Source organism: Delphinapterus leucas, chromosome 9, assembly GCF_059928025.1.
Source record: "Delphinapterus leucas isolate spDelLeu-1000000601 "Yukka" chromosome 9, BTC_Dleu_Yukka2, whole genome shotgun sequence".
NCBI lineage: Eukaryota > Metazoa > Chordata > Mammalia > Artiodactyla > Monodontidae > Delphinapterus > Delphinapterus leucas.
Window position 1 is genome coordinate 45,832,492 of NC_143137.1, and position 23,634 is coordinate 45,856,125.

A 23,634-nucleotide genomic window follows, 5' to 3' on the forward strand; every position below is an offset into this window, starting at 1 on the left:
TCCACTCATCCAATGATGGGCACTTAGGTTGTTTCCATCTCTGGGCTACTGTAAATAGAGCTGCAATGAACATTTTGGTACATGACTCTTTTTGAATTTTGGTTTTCTCAGGGTATATGCCCAGTAGTGGGATTGCTGGGTCATATGGTAGTTCTATTTGTAGTTTTTTAAGGAACCTCCATACCGTTCTCCATAGTGGCTGAACCAATTCACATTCCCATCAGCAGTGCAAGAGTGTTCCCTTTTCTCCACACCCTCTCCAGCATTTATTGTTTCTAGATTTTTTGATGATGGCCATTCTGACTGGTGTGAGATGATATCTCATTGCAGTTTTGATTTGCATTTCTCTAATGATTAATGATGTTGAGCATTCTTTCATGTGTTTGTTGGCAGTCTGTATATCTTCTTTGGAGAAATGTCTATTAAGGCCTTCTGCGCATTTTCGGATTGGGTTGTTTGTTTTTTTGTTATTGAGCTGCATGAGCTGCTTGTAAATTTTGGAGATTAATCCTTTGTCAGTTGCTTCATTTGCAAATATTTTCTCCCATTCTGAGGGTTGTCTTTTGGTCTTGTTTATGGTTTCCTTTGCTGTGCAAAAGCTTTGAAGTTTCATTAGGTCCCATTTGTTTACTTTTGTTTTTATTTCCATTTCTCTAGGAGGTGGGTCAGAAAGGATCTTGCTGTGATTTATGTCATAGAGTGTTCTGCCTATATTTTCCTCTAAGAGTTTGATAGTTTCCGGCCTTACATTTAGGTCTTTAATCCATTTTGAGCTTATTTTTGTGTATGGTGTTAGGGAGTGATCTAATCTCATACTTTTACATGTATCTGTCCAGTTTTCCCAGCACCACTTATTGAAGAGGCTGTCTTTCTCTACTGTACATTCCTGCCACCTTTATCAAAGATAAGGTGTCCACACGTGCGTGGGTTTATTTCTGGGCTTTCTATCCTGTTCCATTGATCTATCTTTCTGTTTTTGTGCCAGTACCATACTGTCTTGATTACTGTAGCTTTGTAGTATAGTCTGAAGTCAGGGAGCCTGATTCCTCCAGCTCCGTTTTTCTTTCTCAAGATTGCTTTGGCTATTCGGGGTCTTCTGTGTTTCCATACAAATTGTGAAATTTTTTGTTCTAGCTCTGTGGAAAATGCCAGTGGTAGTTTGATAGGGATTGCATTGAATCTATAGATTGCTTTGGGTAGTAGAGTCATTTTCACAATGTTGATTCTTCCAATCCAAGAACATGGTATATCTCTCCATCTATTTGTATCATCTTTAATTTCTTTCATCAGTGTCTTATAATTTTCTGCATACAGGTCTTTTGTCTCCTTAGGTTTATTCCTAGATATTTTATTCTTTTTGTTGCAATGGTAAATGGGAGTGTTTTCTTGATTTCACTTTCAGATTTTTCATCATTAGTGTATAGGAATGCCAGAGATTTCTGTGCATTAATTTTGTATCCTGCTACTTTACCAAATTCATTGATTAGCTCTAGGAGTTTTCTGGTAGCATCTTTAGGATTCTCTATGTATAGTATGTCATCTGCAAACAGTGACAGCTTTACTTCTTCTTTTCTGATTTGGATTCCTTTTATTTCCTTTTCTTCTCTGTTTGCTGTGGCTAAAACTTCCAAAACTATGTTGAATAAGAGTGGTGAGAGTGGGCAACCTTGTCTTGTTCCTGATCTTAGTGGAAGTGCTTTCAGTTTTTCACCATTGAGGATGATGTTGGCTGTGGGCTTGTCATATATGGCCTTTATTATGTTGAGGAAAGTTCCCTCTATGCCTGCTTTCTGCAGGGTTTTTATCATAAATGGGTGTTGAAGTTTGTCAAAAGCTTTCTCTGCATCTATTGAGACGATCATATGGTTTTTCTCCTTCAATTTGTTAATATGGTTTATCACATTGATAGATTTGCATATATTGAAGAATCCTTGCATTCCTGGAATAAACCCCACTTGATCATGGTGTATGATCTGTTTAATGTGCTGTGTTGGATTCTGTTTGCTAGTATTTTGTTGAGGATTTTTGCATCTATGTTCATCAGTGATATTGGCCTGTAGTTTTCTTTCTTTGAGACATCCTTGTCTGGTTTTGGTATCAAGGTGATGGTGGTCTCGTAGAAGGAATTTTGGAGTGTTCCTCCCTCTGCTATATTTTGGAAGAGCTTGAGAAGGATAGGTGTTAGCTCTTCTCTAAATGTTTGATAGAATTCGCCTGTGAAGCCATCTGGTCCTGGGCTTTTGTTTGTTGGAAGATTTTTAATCACAGTTTCAATTTCAGTGCTTGTGATTGGTCTGTTCTTCTTTTCTATTTCTTCCTGATTCAGTCTTGGCAGGTTGTGCGTTTCTAAGAATTTGTCCATTTCTTCCAGATTGTCCATTTTATTGGCATAGAGTTGCTTGTAGTAATCTCTCATGATCTTTTGTATTTCTGCAGCGTCAGTTGTTACTTCTCCTTTTTCATTTCTAATTCTATTGATTTGAGTCTTCTCCCTTTTTTTCTTGATGAGTCTGGCTAGTGGTTTATCTATTTTGTTTATCTTCTCAAAGAACCAGCTTTTAGTTTTGTTGATCTTTGCTATTGTTTCCTTCCTTTATTTTTCATTTATTTCTGATCTGATTTTTATGATTTCTTTCCTTCTGCTAGCTTTGGGGTTTTTTTGTTCTTCTTTCTCTAATTGCTTGAGGTGCAAGGTTAGGTTGTTTATTCGAGATGTTTCCTGCTTCTTAAGGTGGGCTTGTATTGCTATAAACTTCCCCCTTAGAACTGCTTTTGCTGCATCCCATAGGTTTTGGGTCGTTGTGTCTCCATTGTCATTTATTTCTAGGTATTTTTTTATTTCCTCTTTGATTTCTTCAGTGATCACTTCGTGATTAAGTAGTGTATTGTTTAGCCTCCATGTGTTTGTATTTTTTACAGATATTTTCCTGTAATTGATACTTAATCTCATGGCGTTGTGGTCAGAAAAAATACTTGATACAATTTCAGTTTTCTTAAATTTGCCAAGGCTTGATTTGGGACCCAAGATATGATCTATCCTGGAGCATGTTCCATGAGCACTTGAGAAGAATGTGTATTCTGTTGTTTTTGGATGGAATGTCCTATAAATATCCATGAAGTCTATCTTGTTTAATGTATCATTTAAAGCTTGTGTTTCCTTATTTATTTTCATTTTGGATGATCTGTCCATTGGTGAAAGTGGGGTGTTAAAGTCCCCTACTATGAATGTGTTACTGTCGATTTCCCCTTTTATGGCTGTTGGTATTTGCCTTATGTATTGAGGTGCTCCTATGTTGGGTGCATAAATATTTACAATTGTTATGTCTTCTCCTTGGATCGATCCCTTGATCATTATGTAGTGTCCTTCTTTGTCTCTTGTAATAGTCTTTATTTTAAAGTCTATTTTGTCTGATATGAAAATTGCTACTCCAGCTTTCTTTTGGTTTCCATTTGCATGGAATATCTTTTTCCATCCCCTTACTTTCAGTCTGTATGTGTCTCTAGGTCTGAAGTGGGTCTCTTGTAGACAGCATATATAAGGGTCTTGTTTTTGTATCCATTCAGCCAATCTGTGTCTTTTGGTGGGAGCATTTAGTCCATTTACATTTAAGGTAATTATCAATATGTATGTTCCTATTCCCATTTTCTCAATTGTTTTGGATTCGTTATTATAGGTCTTTTCCTTCTCTTGTGTTTCTTGTCTAGAGAAGTTCCTTTAGCATTTGTTGTAAAGCTGGTTTGGTGGTGCTGAACTCTCTCAGCTTTTGCTTGTCTATAAAGGTTTTAATTTCTCCATCAAATCTGAATGAGATCCTTGCTGGGTAGAGTAATCTTGGTTGCAGATTTTTCTCCTTCATCACTTTCAGTATATCCTGCCACTCCCTTCTGGCTTGTAAGGTTTCTGCTGAGAGATCAGCTGTTAACCTTATGGGGATTCCCTTGTGTGTTATTTGTTGTTTTTCCCTTGCTGCTTTTAACATGCTTTCTTTGTATTTAATTTTTGACAGTTTGATTAATATGTGTCTTGGCATATTTCTCCTTGGATTTATCCTGTATGCGACTCTCTGTGCTTCCTGGACTTGATTAACTATTTCCTTTCCCATATTAGGGAAGTTTTCAACTATAATCTCTTCAAATATTTTCTCAGTCCCTTTCTTTTTCTCTTCTTCTGGAGCCCCTATAATTCGAATGTTGGTGCGTTTAATGTTGTCCCAGAGGTCTCTGAGACTGTCCTCAGTTCTTTTCATTCTTTTGTCTTTATTCTGCTCTGCAGTAGTTATTTCCACTATTTTATCTTCCAGGTCACTTATCCGTTCTTCTGCCTCAGTTATTCTGCTATTGATCCCATCTAGAGTATTTTTAATTTCATTTACTGTGTTGTTCATCGTCGCTTGTTTCATCTTTATTTCTTCTAGGTCCTTGTTAACTGTTTCTTGCATTTTGTCCATTCTCGTTCCAAGATTTTGGATCATCCTTACTATCATTATTCTGAATTCTTTTTCAGGTAGACTGCCTATTTCCTCTTCATTTGTTAGGTCTGGTGCATTTTTATCTTGCTCCTTCATCTGCTGTGTGTTTTTCTGTCTTGTCATTTTGCTTATCTTACTGTGTTTGGGGTCTTCTTTTTGCAGGCTGCAGGTTCGTAGTTCCCAGTGTTTTTGATGTCTGTCTCCAGTGGCTAAGGTTGGTTCAGTGGGTTGTGTAGGCTTCCTGGTGGAGGGGATTAGTGCCTGTGTTGTGGTGGATAAGGCTGGATCTTGTCTCTCTAGTGGGCAGGTTCACGTCTGGTGGTGTGTTTCGGGGTGTCTGTGGCCTTATTATGATTTTAGGCAGCCTCTCTGCTAATGGGTGTGGTTGTGTTCCTGTCTTGCTAGTTGTTTGGCATAGGATGTCCAGCACTGTAGCTTGCTGGTCTTTGAGTGAAGCTGGGTGCTGGTGTTAAGATGGAGGTCTCTGGGAGATTTTCGCCGTTTGATATTATGTGGAGCTGGGAGGTCTCTTGTTGACCAGTGTCCTGAAGTTGGCTCTCCCACCTCAGAGGCAGAGCCCTGACTCCTGGCTGGAGCACCAAGAGCCTTTCATCCACACGGCTCAGAATAAAAGGGAGAAAAAGTAGAAAGAATTAGTAGAAGTATGAAGAAAGAAAGAAAGAAAGGAGGGAAGGAAGGAAGGAAGAAAGAAAGAAAGAAGCAAAGAAGGAAAGAAGGCAAGAAGGAAAGAAAGGAGGGAGGAAGGAAGGAAGGAGGAAAGGAAGGAAAAAATACAGAAAGAAAGAAGATACAGTAAAATAAAATAAAGTATAATTTATTGAATTAAAAAATACTTAGAGAAAAAAGGGGGACGGATAGAACCTTAGGACAAATGTTGGAAGCAAAGCTATACAGACAAAATCTTACACAGAAGCATACACATACACCCTCACAAAAAGAGGTAAAGGGGAAAAAATCATAACTCTTGCTCTCAGAGACCACCTCCTCAATTTGGGATGATTCGTTGTCTAAAGGCGGGAAGGAAGGAAAGAAAGAAAGAACGAAGGTAAAGTATAATAAAGTTATTAAAATTAAATATTAAGAAAAAAATTTAAAAAGGAACCGTGGACGGATAGAACCCTAGGACAAATGGTGGAAGCAAAGCTATACAGACAAGATCTCACACAGAAGCATACACATACACATTCACAAAAAGAGGAAAAAATCATAGATCTTGCTCTCGAAGCCCACCTCCTCAATTAGGGATGATTTGTTGTCTATTTATGTATTCCACAGGTGCAGGTACATCAAGTTGACTGTGGAGCTTTAATCCGCTGTTTCTGAGGCTGCTGGGAGAGATTTCCCTTTCTCTTCTCTGTTCTCACAGCTCCCAGGGGCTCAGCTTTGGATTTGGCCCTGCCTCTGCGTGTAGGTCGCTGGAGGGCGTCTGTTTCTTGCTCAGACAGGACGGGGTTAAAGGAGCCGCTGATTCGGGGGCTCTGGCGCACTCAGGCCGGGGGGGGGGGCACTGCGTGCGGGGCGGGCCTGCGGCGGCAGAGGACAGCGCGACGTTGCACCAGCCTGAGGCTCACCGTGCGTTCTCCCGGGGAAGTTGTCCCTGGATCCCGGGAACCTGGCAGTGGCGGGCTGCACAGGCTCCCCGGAAGAGGGGTGTGGATAGTGATCTGTGCTCGCACACAGGCCCCTTGGTGGCGACAGCAGCAGCCTTAGCGTCTCCCGCCCGTCCCTGGGGTCCGCGCTTTTAGCCGTGGCTCGCGCCCGTCTCTGGAGTTCCTTTAAGCAGCGCTCTTAAGCCCCTCTCCTCGCGCACCAGGAAACAAAGAGGGAAGAAAAAGTCTCTTGCCTCTTCGGCAGGTGCAGACTTTTCCCTGGACTCCCGGCCAGCCGTGGTGCACTAACCCCTGCAGGCTATGTTCAAGCCGCCAACCCCAGCCCTCTCCCCGCGCTCCGACCGAAACCCGAGCCTCAGCTCGCAGCCCTGCCCGCCCCAGCGGGTGAGCAGACAAGCCTCTCGGGCTGGTGAGTGCCGGTCGGCACCGATCCTCTGTGCGGGAATCTCCCCACTTTGCCCTCCGCACCCCTGTTGCTGTGCTCTCCTCCGCGGCTTCGAAGCTCCCCCCTCCGCCTCCCGCAGTCTCCGCCCGCAAAGGGGCTTCTAGTGTGTGGAAACCTTTCCTCCTTCACAGCTCCCTCCCACTGGTGCAGGTGCCGTCCGTATTCTTTTGTCTCTGTTTTTTCTTTTGCCCTACCCAGGTATGTGGGGAGTTTCTTGCCTTTTGGGAGATCTGAGGTCTTCTGCCAGCCTTCAGTAGGTGTTCTGTAGGAGTTGTTCCATGTGTAGATGTATTTCTGGTGTATCTGTGGGAAGGAAGGTGATCTCCGCGTCCTACTCTTCCGCCATCTTCCTGAATAGCCCCTCTGAGGTTTATTCTAATGATGCATGGGATGGGATGGCACACCTGGGTGGCTGTGGAAACCATGACACTGAGCAGTGGGCAGTCTTTAGCCCTTAGCTTGCGTGCTGCATGTTATCAGGGCTCAGCATCTCTCTGGGTGTCTCGGATCCCGGATCCAAACTCTCTAAGAGATAGAGGCTCTCGCCGCTTCTCTCTGTCACCTTTTACTACAGAGGGCTCCAGCGGGGCCAAGGAAGCCTTTGGGAGAGCTACAGACAGCCTTGGTTCTCTGTGGTCATTTCTCAGTCACTCTTGTAGTCCCTTGTTCTGTGTCCATCCGCCCGGCTGCGTTGTAACCTCTGTGGGTGCTGGGAGCTGCTTACCCTCCATGTGCCTCAGTTTCCTCATTGTAAATGGGTAGTAACAGTGACCTCTGCCAGAGAACAGAGAAGATTATGCAAGGTGATAATTACTGAGTATTCACTGTATACCAGCCCTGGTCTAGGCACTTCGTGACCATGGACTCAACCCTACAGCAACACTCGGAGGTAGGGACTGTCAGAGACTTGGAGGAAACTGAGGCACAGAGAGGGTAGCTGACTCGCTGATGAGCAGTGGAGTCATGTCTGAACTCAGCCCACTGGCTCCAGAGACCACTTTGAATCCTTATGTTATCCGGCCTCCCGCAGTGAGTGGCAAGTGTTAGGTCAACACTGGGCCCCTAGAGAAGTGCTCACTCAGTTTTAGCAATGACTGTCAGGGCTCTGCTGGGGCCCCGAGCAGCACAGGCTTGATACTGGGTTTCCAGGGAAGGATGCCCGAAGCTGTGGATCCCAGAGTCTGCCCAGCATCCTGACCCCTGCCTACCCACTGAAGCCCTTCCTCAGGCCTGTCCGTGATGGATAGCATGCCGTTGTGTGCCTGGTAGCTGGTGGAGGCTGCAGAGCATGGTGTCCAGATTTGCCCTGGCAGTTCAGGCAGGCAGGGCCAAGCCAAGAAAGGGGCTACCATTTGGCATCAATTTTGATCCTCTGTTTGGCGCATGGAATTTCTCAGGAACGAGGCTTTAAAGCAGCAGAGTGGCAGGTGTTTCTTACTCTATAAAATAAAAACCAGGGAAAGCAAAGCATCTGTCAGAAACCAGCTTCTGCAGCTCAAAAGAGGGCCTTGGCGGTTACAAAGAAACATGAGATAATGGTAGAGGTACACCACATACATATAGTGTGATGGCAAACATGCAAAAAAGATCAGTATAGGTATAACTGAACGTAGAGAAAAGCAGAAAGGGAAAATACTCCAAAATGTTAACAGTGGGTGATGGGTGAGTTTTGTTTATCTGAACTTTTTTTTTTTTGCATTTCCAAATTTTCCACAGTGAGCAGGTGGAAACGCACAATATAAATAATATGACTTAAGTTTTTGTTTTCCTTTTCTAATATATGCATATAAGGCTATATATTTCTGTGACTTTTTAAATTGTATCCCACCAATTTTGTATGTTGTAATTTCATTATTATGCAATTCAAAATATTTCCTAATTTCCACTTTTATTTCTTCTTTGACTTGTGGTTTGGGGATTTTTCTAGGTATTTTTAATTTTTTATTTCTAGCTTTATTCCACTGTGGTCAGAGAACATTTTCTGAGTGATTTCAGTTCTTTAAAATTTGTTAAGAACTTGCTTTGTGGCCCAGTGTATTGGTCAACTTTACAGACACTCCACATGCACTCTAAATGCTGGGCATTCTGTTGCTGTCGGCTGCAGTGTTCTATAGATGTCAGTCGAGACATTTTGTTCATATTCTCCATATTCTTTCATTTTTTGGTCTATTTCAGTCATTCTGAGAAATAAAGTCCCTCACTGTTTGAAAATCCTCACTGATTGTGGGTTTGTATATTCCTCCTTATTACGTTTGTCAATCTTTGCTTTATATATTTTGAAAATAAGTTACTACGTGCATTCAAACTAACGTTTCTATAACAACCTTTAAAAGTAATTATTTTATCATTATGAAATGTTCCTTTACCTCTACTAACATTTCTTTCCTTAAATTCTACTTTAATTTTAATATAGCTCTACCAGCTCTCTTTTGGTTAGTTTATACCTAGTATATCATTTCCCACTTGGGGGAATGAGTAAATGACTGAATTAAGTAAAGTGACAGGGTTTAATTAAGGTGTATCTTTTAAAGTAGCATATAGTTTTTTCCTCAAGTCTGCCAACCTATGTTGTATAATTGGTATATTTAGTCCATTTATATTTAATTGAATTACTAACATATTTGGATTTATATATGTTGTCTAGTTTTTATTAGTCTCACCACTTTTGCATTCTTTTTTCCCCTCTCCCTGCCTTCTTTTAGAGTTAAGCATATTTATTATTATATTACCTCCTTCTATTGTCTTGTATTCTCTTGCTATTTTTATTAATAGCAATTTTAGAGATTAAGACCTGGATCCTTGAATTATTACTGTCTAATATAAAGTAATACTTTTGCCTATTACCAGAAAATGCTTTGAACTTAGAACACTTTAACTCCATTTACTCCCTTCCACCTTTTTGTATTATTACTGTTTAAATGCTTTTGTTTTTTTTTAGTTGAGGTATAGTTGATGTACAGCGTTATGTTTCATGTGTACAACATAGTGATTCATGATTTTTAAAGGTTATATTCCATTTATATTATTATAAAATATTGGCTATATTCCCTGTGTTACACTATATATACTTGTAGCTTATTTATTTTATACATAATAGTTTGTACCTTTTAATCCCCTACCCCTATCTTGCCCCTCTCCTTTTCCTCTCCCTGCTGATAACCAATAGTTTGTTCTCTATATCTGGGAGTCTGCTTCTTTTTTGTTAAATTTACTAATTTGTTCTATTTTTTAGATTCCACATATAAGTTGTATTATACATTGTCTTTCTCTGTCTGACTTATTTCACTTGGCACAATACCCTGCAAGTCCATCTGTGTTGCTGCAAATTTCATTCTTTTTTATGGCTGAGTAGTATTCCATTGTGTGTGTGTGTGTGTGTGTGTGTGTGTGTGTGTGTGTATCTCACATCTTCTTTATCCATTCATCTGTTGATGGATACTTATGTTGCTTCATATCTTGCCAATTGTAAACAATGCTGCTATGCACATTGGGGTGCATGTATCTTTTTGAATTATTGTTTTCATGGTTTTTTTCCCGAATAAATACCCAGGAGTGGAATTGCTGGGTCATATGGTAGTTCTATTTTTAGTTTTCTGAGAAACCTCCATACTGTTTTTCATAGTGGCTGCACCAGTTTACACTCCCACCAACAGTGTACAAGGGTTCCGTTTCAGCACATCCTTGCCAACATTTGTTATTTGTGTTCTTTGTGATGATAGCCATTCTGACACGTGTGAGGTGATATCTCTTTGAGGTTTTAATTTGCATTTCTCTGATGATTAATGACGTTGAGCATCCTTTCACATGCCTGTTGGCCATCTATGTCTTCATTGGAAAAATGTCTTTTCAAGTCTTCTGCTCATTTTTTAAATGGGTTGTTTGGAGTATTTTGTTTTTGTTTTCTTTTTTTGACTGCACTGTGTGGCTTGTGGGATCTTAGTTCCCTGACCAGGGATCAAACCCATACCTTCTGCAGTGGAAGCGTGGGGTCTTAACCAGGGGACGCCAGGGAGGTCTAGGTTTTTTTTTTTTTTTTTTTGCAGTACGTGGGCCTCTCACTGTTGTGGCCTCTCCCGTTGCAGAGCACAGGCTCTGGACGCGCAGGCTCAGCGGCCATGGCTCACGGGCCCAGCCACTCCGCGGCATGTGGGATCTTCCCGGACCGGGGCATGAACCCGTGTCCCCTGCATCGGCAGGCGGACTCTCAACCACTGCGCCACCAGGGAAGCCCGGTTGTTTGGTTTTTGATGTTGAGTTGTATAAGCTGTTTATATATTTTGAATATTAACACCTCATCTGTTACATCATTTGTAAATGTTTTCTCCAATTCAGTAAGGTGTTTTTTGTTTTGTTGATGGTTTCTTTTGCTGTGCAAAAGCTTTTAAGTTTAATTATGTCCCATTTGTTTGTTTATGCTTTTATTTCCTTTGCTTTAGGAGACAGATCCAAAAAAATATTGCTACGATTTATGTCAAAGAGTATTCCATCTATGTTTTCTCCTGGGAGTTTTATGGTTTCTGGTCTTACATTTAGGTCTTTAATCCATTTTGAGTTTATATTTGTATATGGTGTTAGAGAATGTTCTAATTTTATTCTTTTACGTGTAGCTGTCCAGTTTTCCCAGCACTACTTATTGAAGAGACTGTCTTTTCTCCATTGTATATTCTTGCCTCCTGTGTCATAAAAATAATTGACCATAAGTATGTGGGTTTATTTCTAGGCTCTCTATTCTTTTCCATTGATCTATGTGCCTTTTTGTGCCAGTACCATACTCCTTTGATTACTGTAGCTTTGTTGTATAGTCTGAAGTCAGGAAACATGATTCCTTCTGTTCTTTTTCCAGATTGTTTTGGCTATTCAAGATCTTTTGTTTTTCCATACAAATTTTAGAATTATGTGTTTTAGTCCATGAAAAATGGCATCACATTTTTTTCATTTTTTAATTGAAGTATAGGTGATTTAAAATGTGTTAATTACTGCTGTACAGCAAAGTGATTCAGTTATATGTATATATACATTCTTAATATTCTTTTCCATTTTGCTTTATCATAGGATATCAAATATAGTTCTCTGTGCTATATAGTAGGACCTTGTTGTTTATCCATTCTATATATAAAAGCTTACATCTGCTAATCCCAAATTCCCAATCCATCCCTATCCCCCCACTTGGCAACTACCAGTCTGTTCTCTGTGTCATTGATTCTGTTTCATACATAGGTTCATTTGTGTCATATTTTATTTTATTTTATTTTATTTTTTTTTTTTTTAAACATCTTTATTGGGGTATAATTGCTTTACAATGGTGTGTTAGTTTCTGCTTTATAACAAAGTGAATCAGTTTGTGTCATATTTTAGATTCCACATATAAGTGAATTCATATGGTATTTGTCTTTCTCTTTCTCACTTACTTCACTTAGTTTGATAATCTCTAGTTGCATCCATGTTGCTGCAAATGGCATTATTTCATTCATTTTTACGGCTCAGTAGTATTCCATTGCATATATGTACTACATCTTCTTTATCCATTCATCTGTCAATGGACATTTAGGTTGTTTCCCTGTCTTGGCTATTGTGAATAGTGCTGCTATGAACATAGGGGTGCATGTATCTTTTTGAATTATAGTTTTGTCTGGACATATGTCCAGAAGTGGGATTGCTGGATCATATGGTAGTTCTATTTTTAGTTTTCTGAGGAACCTCCATACTGTTTTCCACAGTGGCTGCACCAACTTACATTCCCACCAACAGAGTAGGAGGGTTCCCTTTTCTCCACACCTTCAGCAGTAGACTTTTGATGATGGCCATTCTGACCAGTGTGGGGAGGTAGCTCATTGTGGTTTCATTTTGCATTCTCTAATAATTAGCGATGTTGAGCATCTTTTCATGTGCCTGTTGGTCATCTGGATTTCTTCTTCAGAGAAATGTCTCTTTAGGTCTTCTGCCCATTTTTCAATTGGGTTGTTTGTTTTTGTTGCTGTATGAGCTGTTTGTATGTTTTGGAAACTAAGCTCTTGTCTGTTGCATCATTTGCAAATATTTTCTCCCATTCTGTAGGTTGTCTTTTCATTTTTTTTTTTAGCAACTTTATTTTATTTATTTATTTTTGGCTGCGTTGGGTCTTTGTTGCTGCGTGTGGGCTTTTCTCTAGTTGTGGCGAGCGGAGGCTACTCTACTGCAGTGTGTGGGCTTCTCATTGAGGTGGCTTCTCTTGTTGCGGAGCATGGGCTCTAGGCGCATGGGCTCAGTAGTTGTGGCTTGCAGGCTCTAGAGTGCAGGCTCAGTAGTTGTGGCGCATGGGCATAGCTGCTCCGCGGCATGTGGGATCTTCCCGGACCAGGGCTCAAAACCCGTGTCCCCTGCATTGGCAGGCGGATTCTCAACCACTGCGCCACCAGGGAAGCCCTGTCTTTTCATTTTGTTTATGGTTTCCTTTGCTGTGCAAAAGCTTGTAAGTCTGATTAGGTCCCATTTGTTTATTTTTGTTTTTATTTCTATTGCCTTGGGACACTGACCTAAGAAAACATTGGTACGATCTATGTCAGAGAATGTTTTGCCTATGTTTTCTGCTAGGAGTTTTATGGTGTCATGTCTTATGTTTAAGTCTTTAAGCCATTTTGAGCTTATTTTTGTGTATAGTGAGAGGTTGTGTTTTAAATTTCTTGATTTAACATGCGGCTGTCCAACTTTCCCAACACCACTTGCTGAAGAGACCATCTTTTTCCCATTGTATATTCTTGCCTCCTTTGTCGAAGGTTAATGTCGAAGGTTAATTGACCATAGGTGTTTAGGTTTATTTCTGGACTCTATTCTGTCCCATTGATCCATATGTCTGGTTTTGTGCCAATACTATGCTTTTTTTGGTTACTGTAGCTTTGTAATATTGTCTGAAGTCTGGGATGGTTATGCTTTCTGCTTTGTTCTTTTGCTTCAGGATTGCTTTGGGAATTCTGGGTCTTTTATGATTCCATATGAATTTTAGGATTATTCTAGTTCTGTGAAAAATGTCATGGGTAATTTGATACGGACTGCATTTAATCTGTAGATTGCTTTGGGTAGTATGGCCATTTTAACAATATTCTTCCAATCCTAGAGCATGGAATATCTTTCTCATTTCTTTGAATGATCTTGAATTTCCTTTATTAGTGTTTTATAGTTCTCAGCATATGTCTTCCTCCTTGGTGAGGTTTATTCCTAAATAATTTATTTCTGGAGTTGCAATTTTATTTATTTATTTGTTTTTTTGCGGTACGCGGGCCTCTCACCGTTGTGGCCTCTCCCGTTGCGGGGCACAGGCTCCAGACGCGCAGGCTCAGCGGCCATGGCTCACGGGCCCAGCCGCTCCACGGCATATGGGATCTTCCCGGACCGGGGCACGAACCCATGTCCCCTGCATCAGCAGGCGGACTCTCAACCACTGCACCACCAGGGAAGCCCCTGGAGTTGCAATTTTAAAAGATATTGCTTTTTTACGTTCCCTTTCTGATATTTCATTATTGGTGTAAAGAAATGCAACCGATTTCCACATGTTAGTCTTGTATCCTGCTACCTTGCTGAATTCGTTTATCAGTCCTAGTAGTTTTTGTGTGGAGTCTTTAGGGTTTTGTATATATGGTATCATGTCATCTACATATGACAGTTTTACCTCTTCCCTTCCAATCTGGATACCTTTTGTTTCTTTTTCCTGTATGATTGATGTAGCTACGACTTCCAATACTATGTTGAATAGAAGAGGTGACAGTGGGCATCCTTGTCTTCTTCCAGATTTTGGTGGGAAGGCTTTCAGCTTTTCACCATTTATAGTGGCTGTGGATTTGTCATGAATAGCGTTTTTGTTTTGTTTTGTTTTGGTACGTGGGCCTCTCACTGCTGTGGCCTCTCCTGTTGCGGAGCACAGGCTCCGGACGCGCAGGCTCAGCGGCCATGGCTCACGGGCCCAGCCGCTCCGCGACATGTGGGATCTTCCCGGACCGGGGCACGAACCCGTGTCCCCTGCATCGGCAGGCGGGCTCTGAACCACTGCGCCACCAGCGAAGCCCATGAATAGCTTTTACTATCTTGAGATATGTTCCTTTTATACCCACTTTGGTAAGAGTTTTTATCTTGAGTGGATGTTGGATTTTGTCGAATGCTTTTTCTGCATCTATTGAGATGAGCATGTGGTTTTCGCCTTTTCTTTTGTTTATGTGGCGTATCATATTGATTGATTTGTGTATGTTGAACCATCCTTGTGAACTTGGGATGAATCCCACTTGGTCATGGTATTTGATCTTTTTTATGTGTGGTTGGATTCGGTTTGCTAATATTTTGTTGAGAATTTTTGCATCTATATTCTTCAGAGATATTGACCTGTAATTTTCTGTTTTGCTGGTATCTTTGTCTGGTTTTGGTATCCCAGGGTGATGGTGGCTTCATAGAATATCCTTGGGAGTGTTCCCTTCTCTTCAGTTTTTTTGGAAGAGTTTGAGAAGGATTGGTATAAGTTCTTCTTTGTATGTTTGCTAGGATTCACCTGTGAAGCCATCTGGTCCTGGACTTTTGTTTGTAGGGAGTTTTAAAATTACAGATTGTGTTTACTTCTAGTGATTGGTCTCTTCAAATTATCTGTTTCTTCTTGATTAAATTTTGGTGGGCTGTATGTTTCTAGAAATTTGTTCATTTCTTCTGGGTTGTTGAATTTGTTGGCATATAACTGTTCATATGGTTTTTTGTATTTATGGTTTTTTGTATTTCTTTGCTCTCAGTTGTTATTTCTCTTTTTCTTATTTTGTTTATTTGGGTTCTCTATCTTTTCTTCTTGGTGAGCCTGGCCAGAGGTTTGTCAATCTTGTTTATCCTTTCAAAGAACCAGCTCTTGGTTTTACTGTTTTTTTATCTCTATTTTATTTCCTCTCTGATCTTTATTATTCCCTTCCTTCTGCTGACTTTAGGTTTTGTTTGCTTTTGTTTTTAAAATTCTTTTAAGTGGTAGGTTAGGTTGTTTATTTTAGATTTTTCTTGTTTTTTGAGAAAGGCCTGTATGTATCACTATGAACTTCCCTCTAAGAACTGCTTTTGCTGCATCCCATAGATTTTTGTATGGTTGTATTTTCATTGTCATTTGTCTCAAGGTATTTTAAAATTTCCTCTTTGATTTCATTGTTGACCCATTGGTTGTTTAGTGCCATGTTGTTTAGTCTCCATGTAATCATTTATTTTTTCTTATTTCTTTTTCTGTGGTTAATTTCTAATTTCATGCCATTGTGGTCAGAAAAGATGCTTGAGATAATTTCTATACTCTTAAATTTGCTGAGGCTTGTTTCGAGCCCTAGTATGTGGTCAGCCCTAGAGAATGTTCCATGTGCACTTGAAAAGAATGTGTATTCTGGTTTTTTTGGAGGTAATGTCCTGAAAATATCAATTAAGTCTAACTGTTCTATTGCATCATTTAGGATCTCTGTTGCCTTATTGATTCTCTGTCTGGAAGGCCTGTCCGTTGATGTGAGTGGGGTGTTAAAGTCTCCTACTATTATTGTATTCCTGTCAGTTTCTCCCATTATGTCTGTTAGTATTTGTTTTATGCATTTGGGTGCTCCTATATTAGGTGCATATATGTTGACAAGTGTAAAATCCTCTTCTTGTATTGATCCTTTTATTGCTATATAGCGTCCTTCTTTATCTTTCTTTATAGGCTTTGTTTTAAAGTCTATTTAGCCTCATATGAGTATTGTGATCTCCACCTTTTCGTGATATATCTTCTTCCACCCCCTCACTTTGAATCTATGTGTGTCCTTTGCCCTAAAGTGCATCTCTTGTAGGCAGCATATTTTAGGCTCTTATGTTTTTATCCAGTCTGCCACTCTGTCTTTTGATTGGAGCATTTAGTCCATTGACATTTGAGGTAATTATTGATAGATATGTATTTATTGCCTTTTTTTTTTTTTTTTTTGCGGTACGCGGGCCTCTCACTGTTGTGGCCTCTCCCTTTGTGGAGCACAGGCTCCGGACGTGCAGGCTCAGTGGCCATGGCTCACGGGCCCAGCCGCTCCGTGGCATGTGGGATCTTCCTGGACCGGGGCACGAACCCGTGTCCCCTGCATCGGCAGGCGGACTCTCAACCACTGCGCCACCAGGGAAGCCCTATTGCCATTTTTAAACCTTGTTTTCCCATTGATTTTATATATTATCTTTGTCCCTTTCTTTTTGTTTTTCCTTTTGGGGTTTGATGACCTTTTTTTTTGTCTTATACTTACGTTCTCTTCTTTTTGGCTTTTGTGAATCTATTGTATGTTTTTGATGTGTGGTTACCCTGTTTTTCAAGTATGTTAACCTATTCCTATGTCTACTTGCCTTAGACTGGTAGTCATATAGGCTCAAACACATTCTAGGAAAAAAAAAATCTACATTTTCTTACTCCCCTCCCCCACATTTTATGGTTTTGATGTCCTCTTTTACACCTTCATTCTCATCTTTTTGCTGTTCATTGTTGTTATCACTTTCAGAGAAACTTTTTAAATCTGTGTACTGGCTTATTTAAGTGATTTATTTTCCAATTGTGATTTTTTTTCTTTCCTATAGGTTCTTACTTTTTTTCTATTTAGAGAAGACCTTTCAGTATATCCTTTAGGATAGGTTTAGTATTGCTGTATTCTGTTAGTTTTTGCTTGTCTGAGAAATTATTCGTCTCTCCTTCTATTCTAAATGATAACGTTGCTGGGTAGAGTATCCTAGGTGGCAGACTTTTCCCTTTTCGTATTTTGAATATAGCTTGCCACTCCCTTCTGGCCTGCGGTGTTTCTGTAGAGGAGTCAGCTTATGGGCATTACCTTGTAATTAACTCTTTGTGTTTTCTTGCTGCCTTTAGAATCCTCTCTTTATCTTTAACTTTTGCCATTTTTATTATGTCTTGGTGTAGGTCTGTTTGGGTTTATCTTGTTTGGGACCCTCGGTGCTTCCTGTACCTGGATATGTTTCCTTCTTTATGTTTGGGAAGTTTTCAGCCATAATTCTTCAAATACATTTTCGATCCCCTTTTCTCTTTCTTCTTCTGGAATCCCTATTATATGTATGTTTTATATTATCCCATAGGTCTCTTATATTGCTTTCATTGTTTTTTTTTTATTTGGCTTTCTGTCTGATATCCTGATTGGGTGATTTCCATTATCCTGTCTTCCATGTCACTTGTTTGTTTTTCTGCATTATTCATTCTGCTATTCTATGCCTTTAGCTCAGCTTTTGTCTCTGCAAATGAATTTTTTTTTTCTTTTTTGGCCACGCTGTGTGGCTTGTGGGATCCCAGTTCCCACAGGGATTGAACCAGCCCTCAGCAGTGAAAGTGCCAAGCCCTAACCACTGGACTGCCAGGGAATTCCCTGCAAATGAGTTTTATATTTTTTGGTTCCTCTTTGTAGTTTCTAGTTCCTTTTTACGGTACTCTGCATTTCCATTGATAGTGTTTCTTAATTCCTTCAGTATTTTCATTGTCTCCTTTTTGAAATCAGTGTCTACTAGTCTGGAGAGGTCTGCTTCACTGCATGTTCTTTCAGGGGAATGCTGTTGGTCTCTTACCTGGGAGTGGTTCCTCAGCTTCATTTTACTTCTAGTTCTCTTACTCTGAGTTTAGGAGAAACGATTATCTGGTGTGGTCTTGGAAGGCTATTTATATGTGGGGGTGTCCCTGTGGAACTTGTGTGGGTTTAGTATATTTGGTGCCAGGGCTGTTCTTAGTATGGATGCCTGTCGCCTCTTTCCTTAGGGTGTGTTGGTGGTTCTCCCCTCGATAAGGGGTGTGCAGATGTTGTGGCTGGTGCCCGGCCCTGGGGTTCTTGGCAGTGGCGGCATCTCAGGTGCACCCCCGGAGCACATGATGGGGACAGAGGTGGTGGCTCATGACCACTCCTGGGGTCCAGGAGGGAGGCAGCAGTGGCTCCCAACCCCTCCTGGAGTCTGCAAGGGGGTGGTGGTGGCTCACGACTGCTCCTGCAGCCTGGGCAGGCAGTGTCCTGCCCTCTGTGAGCACATGCACAGGGTAAAAGGCTACAGTCTGGGTCCCGCGCCTCCCCTCATGCACTCCCCAAACAGTGGCAATTGGTCTCTAAGTTGGCCCAAACTTCCTCCGCGTACGCCCCCAGCCATGGTTGCACTGGATTCCAGCCCCCCACCCCCCCGAGGCCATCTTCACATGGCCAACCCCAGTCCTCTCCCCGGTTCTGATCTCTGAAGCCCAGGTTCCAGCACCCAGCCCCTGCCCGTACTGGCGGATGCCTGTCTCAGGCTGGGGAGTGCAGGGCAGTGCAGGGCAGCAGCACTGACCATCTGTGCAGTTCTCCCTGTGCTCTGGGTGCTGCAAACACGCAGCACTCTCCTACGAGGCTCTGAAGCTCCCTTTCTGTCCCAGCAGATCTCCCCACTGGTGAGGGGGCTTCCCAGGGTGCAGGGACCTTTCCTCTTGCACAGCTCCCTCCCAGGAGCACAGGTGCTGTCGTGAGACCTTTCTCGCTTTCTATTTTTTCTATTTCCTACCTGGTTACATGGAGATTTTCTTGCCCTTTCAGTAGCCTGAAGTATTCTGCCAGCATTCAGTAGACATTCTGTGAGAATCATTCCACAGGTAGATGTATTTTTGATGTATTTGTGGGAGAAGGTGAGCTTTGTATCCGGCTACTCTGCCACCTTCATCCCATGCTCTGCCGCTGGTCTTCTGATAGGGATTGCATTGAATCTGTAGATTGCCTTGTGTAGTATGGTCGTTTTTAACAATAATAATTCTCCCAATCCATGACCATGGAATACCTTTTTTTTTTTTCTTTTAAGACATTCACTTTTTTAAAAATTTTGTTTTATTTATTTATTTTTGGTTGCGTTGGGTCTTCGTTGCTGTGTGTACGCTTTCGCTAGTTGCAGTGAGCGGGGGCTACTCTTCGTTGCAGTGCACGGGCTTCTCATTGCGATGGCTTCTTTTGTTGCAGAGCATGGGCTCTAGGCACGCAGGCTTCAATAGTTATGGCACATGGGCTCAGTAGTTGTGGCTTATGGGCTCTAGAGCTCAGGCTCAGTAGCTGTGGCACATGGGCTTAGTTACTCTGTGGCATGTGGGATCTTCCTGGACCATGGCTCGAACCCGTGTCCCCTGCATTGGCAGGCAGATTCTTAACCACTGCGCCACCAGGGAAGCACCAACCATGGTACATCTGTATGTTTGTATCATCTTCAGTCTTTTCAATCAGTGTCCTATGGTTTTCCGAGTACAGGTCTTTTACCTCCTTAGGTACGTTTATTCCTAGGTATTTTATTCTTTTTCATGCAGTGCTAAATGGGATTGTTTCCTTAACTTCTCTTTCTGTTAGTTTGTTGTTAGTGTATAGAAATGCAACAGATTTCTGTATTTTAATTTTGTATGCTGCAACTTGACTGAGTTCATTGATGAGCTCTAGTAGTTTTTTGGTGGCATCTTTAGGATGCTCTATGTATAGTATCATGTCATCTGCAAGCAGTGACAGTTTTACTTCCTTTCCCAATTTGGATTCCTTTTATTTCTTGTCTCATTGCTGTCGCTAGGACTTCAATACTATGTTGGATAAAAGTGGCAGGAGTTGGTATCCTTGTCTTCTTCCTAACCTTAGTGTAAATGCTTTCAGATTCTCACCACTGAGTATGATGTTAGCTGTGGACTTGTCATATATGGGCTTTATTATGTTGAAGTATGTTCCCTCTCTGCCCTCTTTCTGGAGAGTTTTTATTGTAAACGATATTGAATTTTGTCAAAAGCTTTTTCTGAATCTGTTGAGATGATCATATGGTTTTTATTCTTCAATTTGTTAATATGGTTTAACACATTGATTGATTTTGCAGATACTGAAAAATCCTTGCATCCCTGGGATAAATCCCACTTGATCATGGTGTATGATTTTTTTTAAAGAGTTGTTGGATTTGGTTTGTTAATATTTTGTTGAGGATTTTTGTGTCTATGTTCATCGGTGATATTGGCCTGTAACTTTCTTTTGTGTGATATCTTTGTCTGGTTTTGCTATCAGGGTGATGCTGGCCTTGTAGAGTGAGTTCAGAAGCATTCCTTCCTTTGTAATATTTTGGAATAGTTTGAGTATAGGTGTTAACTTTTCTTTAAATGCTTGGTACAATTCACCTGTGAAGCCATCTGGTCCTGGACTTTTGTTTGTTGGGAGTTATTTTTTTTTTAAGTTACTGATTCAATTTCATTACTGGCAATTGGTCTGTTCATATTTTCTATTCCTGGTTCAGTCTTGGGAGATGGTACATTTCTAGGAATTTGTCCATTTTTTCTAGATTATCCATTTTATTGGCATATAGTTCTCAGTATTCCCTTATGATCCTTTGTATCTCTGTTGTGTTGGTTGTAATTTCTTTTTCATTTCTGATTGTATTGATTTGGCCTCTCTCTCTCTGTCTTTTTTGATGAGTCTGGCTAAAGGTTTATTAGTTTTGTTTATCTTTTCAAAGAGCCAGCTCTAAGTTTCATTGATCTTTTCTGTTCTTTTAGTCTCTGTTTCACTTATTTCTGCACTAACCTTTATGATTTCTTTCCTTCTACTAACTTAAGATTTTGTTTGTTCTTTTTCTTTTTTTTTTTTTTTTTTTTTTTTGCGGTACGTGGTCCTCTCACTGTTGTGGCCTCCTGTCGCAGAGCACAGGCTCCGGACGCGCAGGCTCAGCGGCCATGGATCACGGGCCCAGCTGCTCTGCGGCATGCGGGATCTTCCCGAACCGGGGCACGAACTCGCGTCCCCTGCATCGGCAGGCGGACTCTCAACCACTGCGCCACCAGGGAAGCCCTGTTTGTTCTTTTTTTAGCTCCCTGAGGTATAAGGTTAGGTTTTTTATTTGAGATTTTTCTTGTTTCCTGAGGTAAGCTTGTATTGCTATAAACTTCTCTCTTAGTACTGTTTTTGCTGTGTCCCATAGATTTTGGATCATTGTGTTTTTGTTTTCATTTGTCTCCAGGTATTTTGGATTTCCTCTTTGATTTCTTTGGTGATCCATTTGTTGTGTAGTAGCATATTGTTTAGCCTCCAAGTGTTTGTGTTTTTTGCAGTTTTTTTCTTGTAGTTGATTTCTAGTCTCATAGCATTGTGGGAAAAGATGCTTGATATGATTTCAGTCTTCTTAAATTTACTGAAGTTTGTTTTGTGGCCTCACATGTGATCTGTCCTGGAGAATGTTCCATGTGTACTTGAAAAGTATGTATTCTTCTGCTTTTGGATGGAATGCCCTATATATATCTATTAAGTCTACCTGGTTTAATATGTCATTTAATGCCAATGTTTTCTTATTGGTTTTCTGTCTGGATGACCTGTCCATTGATGTAAGTGGGGTGTTAAAAGTCCCCTACTATTATTGTGCTATTCTCAGTTTCTCCCTTTATGTCTTTTAATATTTGCTTTATGTGTTTATGTGCTCCTATGTTGGGTGTATATATATTTACAATTGTTGTATTTTCTTGGATTGATTCCTTGATCATTAGGTAGTGTCCTCCTTTGTCTCTTATAACAGTCTTTATTTTAAAGTCTATTTTGTCCGATATAAGTATTGCTACCTTGGCTTTCTTTTGCTTTCCATTTGCATGGAATACCTTTTTCCATCCCCTCACTTTCATCCTGTGTGTGTCTCTAGATTTGAAGTGAGTGTCTTGTAGCCAGCATATATAGGGGTCTTTTTTTTGTTTCCATTCAGCCACTCTATGTCTTGATTGGAGCATTTGTTCCATTTACATTTAAAGTAATTATTGATATTGTGTTCTTATTGCCACTTTGTTAATTGGGGATTGTATCTTAGGTCATTTTGTTCATTTCTTCTTTTGTTCTCGTGATTTGAAGACTCTGTTTAGTATTATGTTTGGATTCCTTTTTCTTTTTTGTGTGTGTATCTAATTTAGATTTTTGTTTTGTGGTTACTGTGAGGTTTATATATAGCAATCTATATATATATGTGTGTGTGTGTGATTGTTTTAAGTTGCTGATCTCTTAACAAATGCGTTTTAACAACCCTGTGTTTGTACTCTCCTCCCCTCATGGTTAGTGTTTTGGATATCATGTTTTACATTTCATTGTTCTATGTATCCCTTAACTGCTTATGGTTGATATAAGTAATTTTACTACTTTTGTCTTTTAACCTTCCTACTAGTTATGTGTGTGGATGATTTCCTACTTTTACTATATGTTTGTCTTGTTTTTTTCTTTAATAGATCTTTATTGGAGTATAATTGCTTCAGAATACTGTGTTAGTTTCTGTTTGCACAACAAAGCGAATCAGCCATATCCCCCCCCTCTTGAGCCTCCCTCCCATCCTCCCTATCCCGCCCTCTAGGTCATCGCAAAGCACTGAGCCAATCTCCCTGTGCTGGGCTGCTGCTTCCCACCAGCCAACTATTTTACATTCAGTACTGTATATATCGTCAGTGCTACTCTCACTTCGCCCCAGCTTCGCCCTCCACCCCATGTCCTCAAGTCCATTCTCTATGTCTACCTCTTTATTCCTGCCCTGCAACTAGGTTCATCAGTGCCATTTTTTTTAGATTCCATATATATGTGTTACCATACGGTATTTGTTTCTCTCTTTCTGACTTACTTCACTCTGTATGACAGACTCTAGGTCCATCCACCTCACTACAAATAACTCAATTTCGTTTCTTTTTATGGCTGAGTAATATTCCATTGTATATATGTGCCACATCATCTTTATCCATTCATCTGTCGATGGACACTTAGGTTGCTCCCATGTCCTGGCTACTGTAAATAGAGCTGCAATGAACATTGTGGTACATGACTCTTTTTGAATTACGGTTTTCTCAGGGTATATGCCCAGTAGTGAGATTGTTGGGTCATATGGTAGTTCTATCTTTAGTTTTTTAAGGAACCTCCGTACTGTTCTCCATAGTGGCTGTATCAATTTACATTCCCACCAACAGTGCAGGAGGGTTCCCTTTTCACCACACCTTTCCAGCATTTATTGTTTCTAGATTTTTTGATAATGGCCATTCTGACTGGTGTGAGGTGATACGGCATTGTAGTTTTGATTTGCATTTCTCTAATAATTAGTGATGTTGAGCATCTTTTCATGTATATGTTGGTCTTTACTG

The 23,634-nt window shown here is 40.5% G+C and overlaps 1 protein-coding gene across 15 annotated transcripts in view; it reads left to right on the top strand.

Moving 5' to 3' along the window:
- Positions 1-23,634, top strand: part of NOD1 (nucleotide binding oligomerization domain containing 1) — a 132,681-nt gene that overhangs the window by 14,039 nt on the left and 95,008 nt on the right. The window contains exon 4 of one of the 15 annotated variants that reach the window (XM_089917548.1): positions 4,632-4,683. The exons of the other annotated variants lie outside the window; for them this stretch is intronic. The gene's annotated coding sequence lies outside the window, so the exon portion shown is untranslated. The remainder of the gene's footprint in view (positions 1-4,631; positions 4,684-23,634) is intronic. 15 annotated transcript variants of the gene reach the window in all.